Consider the following 16,530-nt stretch of genomic DNA (forward strand, 5'->3'; position numbering starts at 1 on the left):
TTCATCGTCAATAAGAAGGTCCAAGGGATACAGTTAACCTGAAGTGAAGCATCGGTATCTAAAACTGGACTCACAAAAGAGGTTCAAATCATAGAAAGTTAAAGTGTGAATCCTCTTGTACTTAAGTCGTCATTGTGCCTTTTGAATTTAATTCCGATGCAATTTCTGTGTTTCATCGTCAAAAAGAAGGTCCAAGGGATACAGTAAACCTGAAGTGAAGCATTGGAATCTAAAACTGGACTTACAGGAGAGGTTCAAATCATAGAAGGTTGGAGTGTCAGTCCTCTTGTACTTAAGCCGGCAGTGTGCCTTTTGCATTATCTCGGATGCAATATCTTTATTTCAACGTCTATAAGAAGGTCCATGGGATACAGAAAACCCGAAGTGAAACATCGGAATCTAAAACTGGACTCACAGGAGAGGTTCCATTCATAGAAAGTTAGGGAGTCAGTCCTCTTGTACTTTATTCGGCATTGTGCCTTTTGAATTTCATTCCGATGCAATTTCTGTGCTTCATTGTCAATAAGACCGTCCACGGTATACAGTAAACCTGAAGTGTAGCATCGGAATCTGAAACTGGACTCACAGGAGAGATTTCAATCATACAAAGTTAGAGTGTCTGTCCTTTTGTACTTAAGTCGGCATTGTGCCTTTTGAATTTAATTCCGATGCAATTTCTGTGCATCACCGTCAATAAGATGGTCTATGGTATACAGTATACCTGAAGTGTAGCATCGGCATCTAAAACTGGACCCACAGGAGAGGTTCAAATCATAGAAAGTTAAAGTGACTGTCCACTTGTACTTAAGTCGGCATTGTGCCTTTTTAATTTAATTCCGATGCAATTTCTGTGCATCATCGTCAAAAAGAAGGTCCAAGGGATACAGTAAACCAGAGGTGAAGCTTTGGAATCTAAAACTGGACTCACAGGAGCGGTTCAAATCATAGAAAGTGAGAGTGTCAGTCCTCTCGTACGTAAGTCGGCATTGTGCCTTTTGTATTAAATTCGGATGCAATTTCTGTGTTTCATCGTGGATAAGAAGGTCCAAGGTATACAGTAAACCTGAAGTGAAGCATCGTAATCGAAAACTGGACTCATAGGAGAGGTTCAAATCATAGAGAGTTAGAGGTTCAATCCTCTTGTACTTAAGTCGTCATTGTGCCTTTTGAATTAAATTGGGATGCAATTTCTGTGTTTCATCGTCAATACTAAGGTCCAAGGGATACAGTAAACCTGAAGTAAATCATCGGAATCTAACACTGGACTCACAGGAGAGGTTGAAATCATTGAAAGTTAGAGTTTCAGTCCTCTTGTACTTAAGTCGGCATTGTGCTTTTTGTATTAAATTCGGATGAAATTTCTGTGTTTCATCGTCAATAAGATGGTCCAAGGAATACAGTATACCAGAAGTAAAACTTTGGAATCTAACACTGGACTCACTGGATGGGTTCAAATCATAGAAAGTTAGAGTGTCAGTCCTCTTGTACTTAAGTCGGCATTGTGCCTTTTGTATTAAATTCGGATGCAATTTCTATGTTTCATGGTCAATAAGAAGGTCCAAGGTATACAGTAAACCTGAAGTGAAGCATCGGAATCTAAAACTGGACTCACAGGAGAGGTTCAAATCGTAGAAATTTAGAGTGTCAGTCCTCTTGTACTTAAGTCGGCATTGTGCCTCTTGTATTAAATTCGGATGCAATTTGTGTGTTTCATCGTCAATAAGAAGGTCCAAGGTATACAGTAAACCTGAAGTGAAGCATCGGAATCTAAAACTGGACTCACAGGAGAGGTTCACATCATAGAAAGTTAGAGTGTCAGTCCTCTTGTACTTTGGTCTGCATTGTGCCTTTTGAATTTAATTCCGGTGCAATTTCTGTGTTTCATCGTCAATAAGAAGGTCCAAGGGATACATTTAAGCTGAAGTGTAGCATCGGAATCTAAAACTGGACTCACAGGAGAGGTTCCATTCATAGAAAGTTAGGGAGTCTGTCCTGTTGTACTTAATTCGGCATTGTGCCTTTTGAATTTCATTCCGATGCAATTTCTGTGCTTCATTGTCAATAAGAACGTCCATGGTATGGAGTAACCCTGAAGTGTAGCATCGGAATCTAAAACTGGACTCACAGGAGAGGTTCAGATCATAGAAAGTTAGAGTGTCAGTCCTCGTGTACTTAAGTCGGCATTGTGCCTTTTGAATTTAGTTCCGATGCAATATCTGTGTTTCATCGTTAATAAGAAGGCCAAGGTATACAGTAAACCTGAAGTGAAGCATCGGAATATAAGAACTGGACTCACAGGAGAGGTTCAAGTCATAGATAGTTATAGTGTCAGTCCTCTTGTACTTAATTCGGCATTGTGCCTTTTGTATTAAATTCGGATGCAATTTCTATGTTTCATGGTCAATAAGAAGGTCCAAGGTGTACAGTAAACCTGAAGTGAAGCATCGGAATCTAAAACTGGACTCACAGGAGAGGTTCAAATCGTAGAAATTTAGAGTGTCAGTCCTCTTGTACTTAAGTCGGCATTGTGCCTCTTGTATTAAATTCGGATGCAATTTGTGTGTTTCATCGTCAATAAGAAGGTCCAAGGTATACAGTAAACCTGAAGTGAAGCATCGGAATCTAAAACTGGACTCACAGGAGAGGTTCACATCATAGAAAGTTAGAGTGTCAGTCCTCTTGTACTTTGGTCTGCATTGTGCCTTTTGAATTTAATTCCGGTGCAATTTCTGTGTTTCATCGTCAATAAGAAGGTCCAAGGGATACATTTAACCTGAAGTGTAGCATCGGAATCTAAAACTGGACTCACAGGAGAGGTTCCATTCATAGAAAGTTAGGGAGTCTGTCCTGTTGTACTTAATTCGGCATTGTGCCTTTTGAATTTCATTCCGATGCAATTTCTGTGCTTCATTGTCAATAAGAACGTCCATGGTATGGAGTAACCCTGAAGTGTAGCATCGGAATCTAAAACTGGACTCACAGGAGAGGTTCAGATCATAGAAAGTTAGAGTGTCAGTCCTCTTGTACTTAAGTCGGCATTGTGCATTTTGTATTAATTTCGGATGCAATTCCTGTGTTTCATCGTCGATAAGAAGGTCCATGGGATACAGTAAACCTGAAGTGAAGCATCGGAATCTAAAACTGGACTCACATTAGAGGTTGAAATCATAGACATTTAGAGTGTCCGTCCTCTTGTACTTAAGGCGGCATTGGGCCTTTTGTATTAAATTCGGATGCAATGTCTGTGTTTCATCGTCAATAAGAAGGTCCATGGGATACAGTAAACCTGAAGTAAAGCATCGGAATCTAAAACTGGACCCACAGGAGTGGTTCAAATCATAGAAAGTTGGAGCGTCAGTCCTCTTGTACTTAAGTCGGCATTGTGCCTTTTGAATGTAATTCCGATGCAATTTCTGTGGTTCATCGTCATTTAGGTCATAGGGATACAGTAAACCTGAAGTGAAGCATCGGAATCTAAAACTGGACTCACAGGACAGGTTTAAATCATAGAAAGTTAGAGTGTCAGTCCACTTGTACTTAAGTCAGCATTGGGCCCTCTGAATTACATTCCGATGCAATTTCTGTGCTTTATCATCAATAAGCAGATCCCAGGGATACAGTAAACCTGAAGTGAATCATCGGAATCTAAAACTGGACTCACAGGAGAGGTTCAATTCATAGAAGGTCAGAGTGTCAGTCCTCTTGTACTTAGATCGGCATTGTGCCATTTGAATTTAATTCCGATGCAATTTCTGTGTTTCATCGTCAATAAGAAGGTCCAAGGGCTCCAGTAAACCTGATGTGAAGCATTGGAATCTAAAACAGGACTCACAGGAGAGGTTCAAATCATAGAAAGTTAGACTGTCAGTCCTCCTGTACATAAGTCGGCATTGTGAATCTTGAATTAAATTCCGATGCAATATCTGTGCTTCATCGTCAATAAGAAGGTCCAAGGGATACACAAAACCTGAAGTGAAGCAACGGAATCTAAAACTTGACTCACAGGAGAGGTTCAAATCATAGAAAGTTAGAGTGTCAGTCCTTTTGTACTTAAGTCGTCATTGTGCCTTTTGTATTAATTTCGGATGCAATTTCTGTGTTTCATCGTCAATAAGAAGGTCCAAGGGATACAGTAAACCTGAAGTGAAGCATCGGAATTTAAAACTGGACTCACAGAAGAGGTTCAAATCGTAGAAAGTTAGAGTGTCAGTCCTCTTGTACTTAAGTCAGCATTGTGCCTTTTGAATTTAATTCCGAAGCACTTTCTGTGCTTCATCGTCGAAAAGATGGTCCAAGAAACACAGTAAAGCTGAAGTGAAGCATCGGAATCTAAAACTGAACTCACAGGAGAGGTTCAGATCATAGAAAGTTAGAGTGTCAGTCCTCTTGTACTTAAGTCGGCATTGTGCCTTTTGTATTAAATTCGGCTGCAATTTCTGTGTTTCATCGTCAATAAGAAAGTCCAAGGGATACAGTAAACCTGAAGTGAAACATCGGAATCTAAAACAGGACTAACAGGAGAGGTTGTAATCATAGAAAGTTAGAGTGTCAGTCCACTTGTACTTATGACGGCATAGTGCCTTTTGAATTTAATTCCGATGCAATTTCTGTGCTTCATCGTCAATAAGAAGGTCATAAGGATACATTAAACGTGAAGTGAAGCATCGGAATCTAAAACTGGACTCACAGGAGAGGTTCAAATCATAGAAAGTTAGAGTGTCAGTCCTCTCGTACTTAAATCGGCATTGTGCCTTTTGCATTTAATTCCGATGCAATTTCTGTGCTTCATCGTCAATAAGAAGGTCCAAGGGAGACACTAAACCTGAAGTGAAGCATCGGAATCTAAAACTGGACTCACGGGAGAGGTTCAAATCATAGAAAGTTAGAGTGTCAGTCCTTTTGTACTTAAGTCGGCATTGTGCCTTTTGTATTAAATTCGGATGTAATTTCTGTGTTTCATCGTCAATAAGAAGGTCCAAGGGATACAGTAAACCTGAAGTGAAGCATCGGAATCTAAAACTGGACTCACAGGGGAGGTTCAAATCATATTAAGTGAGAGTGTCACTCCTCTTGTACTTAAGTCGGCATTGTGCCTTTTGTATTAAATTCGGCTGCAATTTCTGTGTTTCATCGTCAATAAGAAAGTCCAAGGGATACAGTAAACCTGAAGTGAAGCATCGGAATCTAAAACTGGACTCACAGGAGAGGTTCAAATCATAGAAAGTTAGAGTGTCAGTCCTTTTGTACTTAAGTCGTCATTGTGAGTTTTGTATTAAATTCGGATGCAATTTCTGTGTTTCATCGTCAATAAGATGGTCCAAGGGATACAGTACACCTGAAGTGAAGCATCGGAATCTAAAACTGGACTCACAGAAGAGGCTCAAATCCTAGAAAGTCAGAGTGTCAGTCCTCTCGTACTTAAGTCAGCATTGTGCCTTTTCAATTTAATCCCGAAGCACTTTCTGTGCTTCATCGTCGATAAGAAGGACCAAGGAACACAGTAAACCTGAAGTGAGGCATCGGAATCTAAAACTGGACTCACAGGAGAGGTCAGGTCATAGAAAGTTGGAGTGTCCGTCCTCTTGTACTTAAGTTGGCATTGTGCATTTTGTATTAAATGCGGATGCAATATCTGTGTTTTATCGTCAATAAGAAGGTCCAAGGTATGCAGTAAACCTGAAGTGAAGCATCGGAATCTAAAACTGGACTCACAGGAGCGGTTCAAATCATAGAAAGTTAGAGTTTCAGTCCTCTTGTACTTAGATCGGCATTGTGCATTTTTGAATTTAATTCCGATGCAATTTCTGTGTTTCATCGTCAAGAAGAAGGTCCAAGGGCTCCAGTAAACCTGATGTGAAGCATTGGAATCTAAAACTGGACTCACAGGAGAGGTTCAAATCATAGAAATTTAGAGTGTCAGTCCTCCTGTACATAAGTCGGGATTGTGCCTTTTGAATTTAATTCCGATGCAATATCAGTGCTTCATCGTCAATAAGAACGTCCAAGGGATACACAAAACCTGAAGTGAAGCATCGGAATCTAAAACTGGACTCACAGGAGAGATCAGATCATAGAAAGTTGGAGTGTCAGTCCTCTTGTACTTAAGTTGGCATTGTGCCTTTTGTATTAAATGCGGATGCAATATCTGTGTTTTATCGTCAATAAGAAGGTCCAAGGTATGCAGTAAACCTGAAGTGAAGCATCGGAATCTAGAACTGGACTCACAGGAGCGGTTCAAATCATAGAAAGTTAGAGTGTCAGTCCTCTTGTACTTAGATCGGCATTGTGCCATTTGAATTTAATTTCGATGCAATTTCTGTGCTTCATCGTCAATAAGAAGGTCCAAGGGATACAGTAAACCTGAAGTGAAGCATCGGAATCTAAAACTGGACTCACATTAGAGGTTGAAATCATAGACATTTAGAGTGTCCGTCCTCTTGTACTTAAGGCGGCATTGGGCCTTTTGTATTAAATTCGGATGCAATGTCTGTGTTTCATCGTCAATAAGAAGGTCCATGGGATACAGTAAACCTGAAGTAAAGCATCGGAATCTAAAACTGGACCCACAGGAGTGGTTCAAATCATAGAAAGTTGGAGCGTCAGTCCTCTTGTACTTAAGTCGGCATTGTGCCTTTTGAATGTAATTCCGATGCAATTTCTTTGCTTCATCGTCAATAAGGTCATAGGGATACAGTAAACCTGAAGTGAAGCATCGGAATCTAAAACTGGACTCACAGAAGAGGCTCAAATCCTAGAAAGGCAGAGTGTCAGTCCTCTCGTACTTAAGTCAGCATTGTGCCTTTTCAATTTAATCCCGAAGCACTTTCTGTGCTTCATCGTCGATAAGAAGGACCAAGGAACACAGTAAACCTGAAGTGAGGCATCGGAATCTAAAACTGGACACACAGGAGAGGTCAGATCATAGAAAGTTGGAGTGTCCGTCCTCTTGTACTTAAGTTGGCATTGTGCATTTTGTATTAAATGCGGATGCAATATCTGTGTTTTATCGTCAATAAGAAGGTCCAAGGTATGCAGTAAACCTGAAGTGAAGCATCGGAATCTAAAACTGGACTCACAGGAGCGGTTCAAATCATAGAAAGTTAGAGTGTCAGTCCTCTTGTACTTAGATCGGCATTGTGCCATTTGAATTCAATTCCGATGCAATTTCTGTGTTTCATCGTCAAGAAGAAGGTCCAAGGGCTCCAGTAAACCTGATGTGAAGCATTGGAATCTAAAACTGGACTCACAGGAGAGGTTCAAATCATAGAAAGTTAGAGTGTCAGTCCTCCTGTACATAAGTCGGCATTGTGCCTTTTGAATTTAATTCCGATGCAATATCAGTGCTTCATCGTCAATAAGAACGTCCAAGGGATACACAAAACCTGAAGTGAAGCATCGGAATCTAAAACTGGACTCACAGGAGAGGACAGATCGTAGAAAGTTGGAGTGTCAGTCCTCTTGTACTTAAGTTGGCATTGTGCATTTTGTATTAAATGCGGATGCAATATCTGTGTTTTATCGTCAATAAGAAGGTCCAAGGTATGCAGTAAACCTGAAGTGAAGCATCGGAATCTAAAACTGGACTCACAGGAGCGGTTCAAATCATAGAAAGTTAGAGTGTCAGTCCTCTTGTACTTAGATCGGCATTGTGCCATTTGAATTTAATTTCGATGCAATTTCTGTGCTTCATCGTCAATAAGAAGGTCCAAGGGATACAGCAAACCTGAAGTGAAGCATCGGAATCTAAAACTGGACTCACATTAGAGGTTGAAATCATAGACATTTAGAGTGTCCGTCCTCTTGTACTTAAGGCGGCATTGGGCCTTTTGTATTAAATTCGGATGCAATGTCTGTGTTTCATCGTCAATAAGAAGGTCCATGGGATACAGTAAACCTGAAGTAAAGCATCGGAATCTAAAACTGGACCCACAGGAGTGGTTCAAATCATAGAAAGTTGGAGCGTCAGTCCTCTTGTACTTAAGTCGGCATTGTGCCTTTTGAATGTAATTCCGATGCAATTTCTGTGCTTCATCGTCAATAAGGTCATAGGGATACAGTAAACCTGAAGTGAAGCATCGGAATCTAAAACTGGACTCACAGGACAGGTTCAAATCATAGAAAGTTAGAGTGTCAGTCCACTTGTACTTAAGTCAGTATTGGGCCCTCTGAATTACATTCCGATGCAATTTCTGTGCTTTATCATCAATAAGCAGATCCCAGGAATACAGTAAACCTGAAGTGAATCATCGGAATCTAAAACTGGACTCACAGGAGAGGTTCAATTCATAGAAGGTCAGAGTGTCAGTCCTCTTGTACTTATATCGGCATTGTGCCATTTGAATTTAATTCCGATGCAATTTCTGTGTTTCATCGTCAATAGGAAGGTCCAAGGGCCCCAGTAAACCTGATGTGAAGCATTGGAATCTAAAACAGGACTCACAGGAGAGGTTCAAATCATAGAAAGTTAGACTGTCAGTCCTCCTGTACATAAGTCGGCATTGTGCCTTTTGAATTTAATTCCGATGCAATATCTGTGCTTCATCGTCAATAAGAAGGTCCAAGGGATACACAAAACCTGAAGTGAAGCATCGGAATCTAAAACTTGACTCACAGGAGAGGTTCAAATCATAGAAAGTTAGAGTGTCAGTCCTTTTGTACTTAAGTCGTCATTGTGCCTTTTGTATTAATTTCGGATGCAATTTCTGTGTTTCATCGTCAATAAGAAGGTCGAAGGGATACAGTAAACCTGAAGTGAAGCATCGGAATTTAAAACTGGACTCACAGAAGAGGTTCAAATCGTAGAAAGTTAGAGTGTCAGTCCTCTGGTACTTAAGTCAGCATTGTGCCTTTTGAATTTAATTCCGAAGCACTTTCTGTGCTTCATCGTCGAAAAGATGGTCCAAGAAACACAGTAAAGCTGAAGTGAAGCATCGGAATCTAAAACTGAACTCACAGGAGAGGTTCAGATCATAGAAAGTTAGAGTGTCAGTCCTCTTGTACTTAAGTCGGCATTGTGCCTTTTGTATTAAATTCGGCTGCAATTTCTGTGTTTCATCGTCAATAAGAAAGTCCAAGGGATACAGTAAACCTGAAGTGAAGCATCGGAATCTAAAACTGGACTAACAGGAGAGGTTGTAATCATAGAAAGTTAGAGTGTCAGTCCACTTGTACTTAAGACGGCATAGTGCCTTTTGAATTTAATTCCGATGCAATTTCTTTGCTTCATCGTCAATAAGAAGGTCATAGGGATACATTAAACGTGAAGTGAAGCATCGGAATCTAAAACTGGACTCACAGGAGAGGTTCAAATCATAGAAAGTTAGAGTGTCAGTCCTCTCGTACTTAAATCGGCATTGTGCCTTTTGAATTTAATTCCGATGCAATGTCTGTGCTTCATCGTCAATAAGAAGGTCCAAGGGAGACACTAAACCTGAAGTGAAGCATCGGAATCTAAAACTGGACTCACAAGAGAGGTTCAAATCATAGAAAGTTAGAGTGTCAGTCCTTTTGTACTTAAGTCGTCATTGTGAGTTTTGTATTAAATTCGGATGCAATTTCTGTGTTTCATCGTCAATAAGATGGTCCAAGGGATACAGTAAACCTGAAGTGAAGCATCGGAATCTAAAACTGGACTCACAGAAGAGGCTCAAATCCTAGAAAGTCAGAGTGTCAGTCCTCTCGTACTTCAGTCAGCATTGTGCCTTTTCAATTTAATCCCGAAGCACTTTCTGTGCTTCATCGTTGATAAGAAGGACCAAGGAACACAGTAAACCTGAAGTGAAGCATCGGAATCTAAAACTGGACTCACAGGAGAGGTCAGATCAGAGAAAGTTGGAGTGTCAGTCCTCTTGTACTTAAGTAGGCATTGTGCATTTTGTATTAAATGCGGATGCAATATCTGCGTTTTATCGTCAATAAGAAGGTCCAAGGTATGCAGTAAACCTGAAGTGAAGCATCGGAATCTAAAACTGGACTCACAGGAGCGGTTCAAATCAAAGAAAGTTAGAGTGTCAGTCCTCTTGTACTTAAGTCGGTATTGTGCCTTTTGTATTAAATTCGGATGCAATTTCTGTATTTCATCGTCAATAAGAAAGTTCAAGGGATACAGTAAACCTGAAGAGAAGCATCGGAATCTAACACTGGACACACTGGAGAGGTTCAAATCATAGAAAGTTAGAGTGTCAATCGTCTTGTACTTAAGTCGGCATTGTGCCTTTTGTATTAAATTCGGCTGTAATTTCTGTGTTTCATCGTCAATAAGAAGGTCCAAGGGATACAGTAAACCTGAAGTGAAGCATCGGAATCTAAAACTGGACTCACAGGAGAGGTTCAAATCATATTAAGTGAGAGTGTCACTCCTCTTGTACTTAAGTCGGCATTGTGCCTTTTGTATTAAATTCGGCTGCAATTTCTGTGTTTCATCGTCAATAAGAAAGTCCATGGGATATAGTAAACCTGAAGTGAAGCATCGGAATCTAAAACTGGACTCACAGGAGAGGTTGTAATCATAGAAAGTTAGAGTGTCAGTCCACTTGTACTTAAGTCGGCAGAGTGCCTTTTGAATATAATTCCGATGCAATTTCTTTGCTTCATCGTCAATAAGAACGTCATAGGGATACATTAAACGTGAAGTGAAGCATCGGAATCTGAAACTGGACTCACGGGAGAGGTTCAAATCATAGAAAGTTAGAGTGTCAGTCCTCTCGTACTTAAATCGGCATTGTGCCTTTTGAATCTAATTCCGATGCAATTTCTGTGCTTCATCGTCAATATGAAGGTCCAAGGGAGACACTAAACCTGAAGTGAAGCATCGGAATCTAAAACTGGACTCACAGGAGTGGTTCAAATCATAGAAAGTTAGAGTGTCAGTCCATTTGTACTTAAGTCGTCATTGTGAGTTTTGTATTAAATTCGGATGCAATTTCTGTGTTTCAGCGTCAATAAGATGGTCCAAGGGATACAGTAAACCTGAAGTGAAGCATCGGAATCTAAAACTGGACTCACAGAAGAGGCTCAAATCCTGGAAAGTCAGAGTGTCAGTCCTCTCGTACTTCAGTCAGCATTGTGCCTTTTCAATTTAATCCCGAAGCACTTTCTGTGCTTCATCGTTGATAAGAAGGACCAAGGAACACAGTAAACCTGAAGTGAAGCATCGGAATCTAAAACTGGACTCACACGAGAGGTCAGATCAGAGAAAGTTGGAGTGTCAGTCCTCTTGTACTTAAGTAGGCATTGTGCATTTTGTATTAAATGCGGATGCAATATCTGCGTTTTATCGTCAATAAGAAGGTCCAAGGTATGCAGTAAACCTGAAGTGAAGCATCGGAATTTAAAACTGGACTCACAGGAGCGGTTCAAATCAAAGAAAGTTAGAGTGTCAGTCCTCTTGTACTTAAGTCGGTATTGTGCCTTTTGTATTAAATTCGGATGCAATTTCTGTATTTCATCGTCAATAAGAAAGTTCAAGGGATACAGTAAACCTGAAGAGAAGCATCGGAATCTAACACTGGACACACAGGAGAGGTTCAAATCATAGAAACTTAGAGTGTCAATCGTCTTGTACTTAAGTCGGCATTGTGCCTTTTGTATTAAATTCGGCTGTAATTTCTGTGTTTCATCGTCAATAAGAAGGTCCAAGGGATACAGTAAACCTGAAGTGAAGCATCGGAATCTAAAACTGGACTCACAGGAGAGGTTCAAATCATATTAAGTGAGAGTGTCACTCCTCTTGTACTTAAGTCGGCATTGTGCCTTTTGTATTAAATTCGGCTGCAATTTCTGTGTTTCATCGTCAATAAGAAAGTCCATGGGATATAGTAAACCTGAAGTGAAGCATCGGAATCTAAAACTGGACTCACAGGAGAGGTTGTAATCATAGAAAGTTAGAGTGTCAGTCCACTTGTACTTCAGTCGGCAGAGTGCCTTTTGAATATAATTCCGATGCAATTTCTTTGCTTCATCGTCAATAAGAAGGTCATAGGGATACATTAAACGTGAAGTGAAGCATCGGAATCTAAAACTGGACTCACGGGAGAGGTTCAAATCATAGAAAGTTAGAGTGTCAGTCCTCTCGTACTTAAATCGGCATTGTGCCTTTTGAATTTAATTCCGATGCAATTTGTGTGCTTCATCGTCAATAAGAAGGTCCAAGGGAGACACTAAACCTGAAGTGAAGCATCGGAATCTAAAACTGGACTCACAGGAGAGGTTCAAATCATAGAAAGTTAGAGTGTCAGTCCTTTTGTACTTAAGTCGTCATTGTGAGTTTTGTATTAAATTCGGATGCAATTTCTGTGTTTCATCGTCAATAAGATGGTCCAAGGGATACAGTAAACCTGAAGTGAAGCATCGGAATCTAAAACTGGACTCACAGAAGAGGCTCAAATCCTAGAAAGTCAGAGTGTCAGTCCTCTCGTACTTAAGTCAGCATTGTGCCTTTTCAATTTAATTCCGATGCAATTTCTGTGTTTCATCGTCTAGAAGAAGGTCCAAGGGCTCCAGTAAACCTGATGTGAAGCATTGGAATCTAAAACTGGACTCACAGGAAAGGTTCAAATCATAGAAAGTTAGACTGTCAGTCCTCCTGTACATAAGTCGGCATTGTGCCTTTTGAATTTAATTCCGATGCAATATCTGTGCTTCATCGTCAATAAGAAGGTCCAAGGGATACACAAAACCTGAAGTGAAGCATCGGAATCTAAAACTTGACTCACAGGAGAGGTTCAAATAATAGAAAGTTAGAGTGTCAGTCCTTTTGTACTTAAGTCGTCATTGTGCCTTTTGTATTAATTTCGGATGCAATTTCTGTGTTTCATCGTCAATAGGAAGGTCCAAGGGATACAGTAAACCTGAAGTGAAGCATCGGAATCTAAAACTGGACTCACAGAAGGGGTTCAAATCGTAGAAAGTTAGAGTGTCAGTCCTCTTGTACTTAAGTCAGCATTGTGCCTTTTGAATTTAATTCCGAAGCACTTTCTGTGCTTCATCGTCGAAAAGAAGGTCCAAGAAACACAGTAAAGCTGAAGTGAAGCATCGGAATCTAAAACTGAACTCGCAGGAGAGGTTCAGATCGTAGAAAGTTAGAGTGTCAGTCCTCTTGTACTTAAGTCGGCATTGTGCCTTTTGTATTAAATTCGGCTGCAATTTCTGTGTTTCATCGTCAATAAGAAAGTCCAAGGGATACAGTAAACCTGAAGTGAAGCATCGGAATCTAAAACTGGACTCACAGGAGAGGTTGTAATCATAGAAAGTTAGAGTGTCAGTCCACTTGTACTTAAGTCGGCATAGTGCCTTTTGAAATTAATTCCGATGCAATTTCTTTGCTTCATCGTCAATAAGAAGGTCATAGGGATACATTAAACGTGAAGTGAAGCATCGGAATCTAAAACTGGACTCACAGGAGAGGTTCAAATCATAGAAAGTTAGAGTGTCAGTCCTCTCGTACTTAAATCGGCATTGTGCCTTTTGAATTTAATTCCGATGCAATATCTGTGCTTCATCGTCAATAAGAAGGTCCAAGGGAGACACTAAACCTGAAATGAAGCATCGGAATCTAAAACTGGACTCACAGGAGAGGTTCAAATCATAGAAAGTTAGAGTGTCAGTCCTTTTGTCCTTAAGTCGTCATTGTGAGTTTTGTATTAAATTCGGATGCAATTTCTGTGTTTCATCGTCAATAAGATGGTCCAAGGGATACAGTAAACCTGAAGTGAAGCATCGGAATCTAAAACTGGACTCACAGAAGAGGCTCAAATCCTAGAAAGTCAGAGTGTCAGTCCTCTCGTACTTAAGTCAGCATTGTGCCTTTTCAATTTAATTCCGATGCAATTTCTGTGTTTCATCGTCAAGAAGAAGGTCCAAGGGCTCCAGTAAACCTGATGTGAAGCATTGGAATCTAAAACTGGACTCACAGGAGAGGTTCAAATCATAGAAAGTTAGACTGTCAGTCCTCCTGTACATAAGTCGGCATTGTGCCTCTTGAATTTAATTCCGATGCAATATCTGTGTTTCATCGTCAATAAGAAGGTCCAAGGGATACACAAAACCTGAAGTGAAGCATCGGAATCTAAAACTTGACTCACAGGAGAGGTTCAAATATTAGAAAGTTAGAGTGTCAGTCCTTTTGTACTTAAGTCGTCATTGTGCCTTTTGTATTAATTTCGGATGCAATTTCTGTGTTTCATCGTCAATAGGAAGGTCCAAGGGATACAGTAAACCTGAAGTGAAGCATCGGAATCTAAAACTGGACTCACAGAAGGGGTTCAAATCGTAGAAAGTTAGAGTGTCAGTCCTCTTGTACTTAAGTCAGCATTGTGCCTTTTGAATTTAATTCCGAGGCACTTTCTGTGCTTCATCGTCGAAAAGAAGGTCCAAGAAACACAGTAAAGCTGAAGTGAAGCATCGGAATCTAAAACTGAACTCGCAGGAGAGGTTCAGATCGTAGAAAGTTAGAGTGTCAGTCCTCTTGTACTTAAGTCGGCATTGTGCCTTTTGTATTAAATTCGGCTGCAATTTCTGTGTTTCATCGTCAATAAGAAAGTCCAAGTTATACAGTAATCCTGAAGTGAAGCATCGGAATCTAAAACTGGACTCACAGGAGAGGTTGTAATCATAGAAAGTTAGAGTGTCAGTCCACTTGTACTTAAGTCGGCATAGTGCCTTTTGAAATTAATTCCGATGCAATTTCTTTGCTTCATCGTCAATAAGAAGGTCATAGGGATACATTAAACGTGAAGTGAAGCATCGGAATCTAAAACTGGACTCACAGGAGAGGTTCAAATCATAGAAAGTTAGAGTGTCAGTCCTCTCGTACTTAAATCGGCATTGTGCCTTTTGAATTTAATTCCGATGCAATTTCTGTGCTTCATCGTCAATAAGAAGGTCCAAGGGAGACACTAAACCTGAAATGAAGCATCGGAATCTAAAACTGGACTCACAGGAGAGGTTCAAATCATAGAAAGTTAGAGTGTCAGTCCTTTTGTACTTATGTCGTCATTGTGAGTTTTGTATTAAATTCGGATGCAATTTCTGTGTTTCATCGTCAATAAGATGGTCCAAGGGGTACAGTAAACCTGAAGTGAAGCATCGGAATCTAAAACTAGACTCACAGAAGAGGCTAAAATCCTAGAAAGTCAGAGTGTCAGTCCTCTCGTACTTAAGTCAGCATTGTGGCTTTTCAATTTCATCCCGAAGCACTTTCTGTGCTTCATCGTTGATAAGAAGGACCAAGGAACACAGTAAACCTGAAGTGAAGCATCGGAATCTAGAACTGGACTCACAGGAGAGGTCAGATCATAGAAAGTTGGAGTGTCAGTCCTCTTGTACTTAAGTAGGCATTGTGCATTTTGTATTAAATGCGGATGCAATATCTGTGTTTTAACGTCAATAAGAAGGTCCAAGGTATGCAGTAAACCTGAAGTGAAGCATCGGAATCTAAAACTGGACTCACAGGAGCGGTTCAAATCATAGAAAGTTAGAGTGTCAGTCCTCTCGTACTTAAATCGGCATTGTGCCTTTTGAATTTACTTCCGATGCAATTTCTGTGCTTCATCGTCAATAAGAAGGTCCAAGGGAGCCACTAAACCTGAAGTGAAGCATCGGAATCTAAAACTGGACTCACAGGAGAGGTTCAAATCATAGAAAGTTAGAGTGTCAGTCCTTTTGTACTTAAGTCGTCATTGTGAGTTTTGTATTAAATTCGGATGCAATTTCTGTGTTTCATCGTCAATAAGATGGTCCAAGGGATACAGTAAACCTGAAGTGAAGCATCGGAATCTAAAACTGGACTCACAGAAGAGGCTCAAATCCTAGAAAGTCAGAGTGTCAGTCCTCTCGTACTTAAGTCAGCATTGTGCCTTTCCAATTTAATCCCGAAGCACTTTCTGTGCTTCATCGTCGATAAGAAGGACCAAGGAACACAGTAAACCTGAAGTGAGGCATCGGAATCTAAAACTGGACTCACAGGAGAGGTCAGATCATAGAAAGTTGGAGTGTCAGTCCTCTTGTACTTAAGTTGGCATTGTGCATTTTGTATAAAATACGGATGCAATATCTGTGGTTTATCGTCAATAAGAAGGTCCAAGGTATGCAGTAAACCTGAAGTGAAGCATCGGAATCTAAAACTGGACTCACAGGAGCGGTTCAAATCATAGAAAGTTAGAGTGTCAGTCCTCCTGTACTTAGATCGGCATTGTGCCATTTGAATTTAATTCCGATGCAATTTCTGTGTTTCATCGTCAAGAAGAAGGTCCAAGGGCTCCAGTAAACCTGATGTGAAGCATTGGAATCTAAAACTGGACTCACAGGAAAGGTTCAAATCATAGAAAGTTAGAGTGTCAGTCCTCCTGTACATAAGTCGGCATTGTGCCTTTTGAATTTAATTCCGATGCAATATCTGTGCTTCATCGTCAATAAGAAGGTCCAAGGGATACACAAAACCTGAAGTGAAGCATCGGAATCTAAAACTTGACTCACAGGAGAGGTTCAAATCATAGAAAGTTAGAGTGTCAGTCCTTTTGTACTTAAGTCGTC

This window comes from Schistocerca serialis, chromosome 2 (genome assembly GCF_023864345.2).
Source record: "Schistocerca serialis cubense isolate TAMUIC-IGC-003099 chromosome 2, iqSchSeri2.2, whole genome shotgun sequence".
Lineage (NCBI taxonomy): Eukaryota > Metazoa > Arthropoda > Insecta > Orthoptera > Acrididae > Schistocerca > Schistocerca serialis.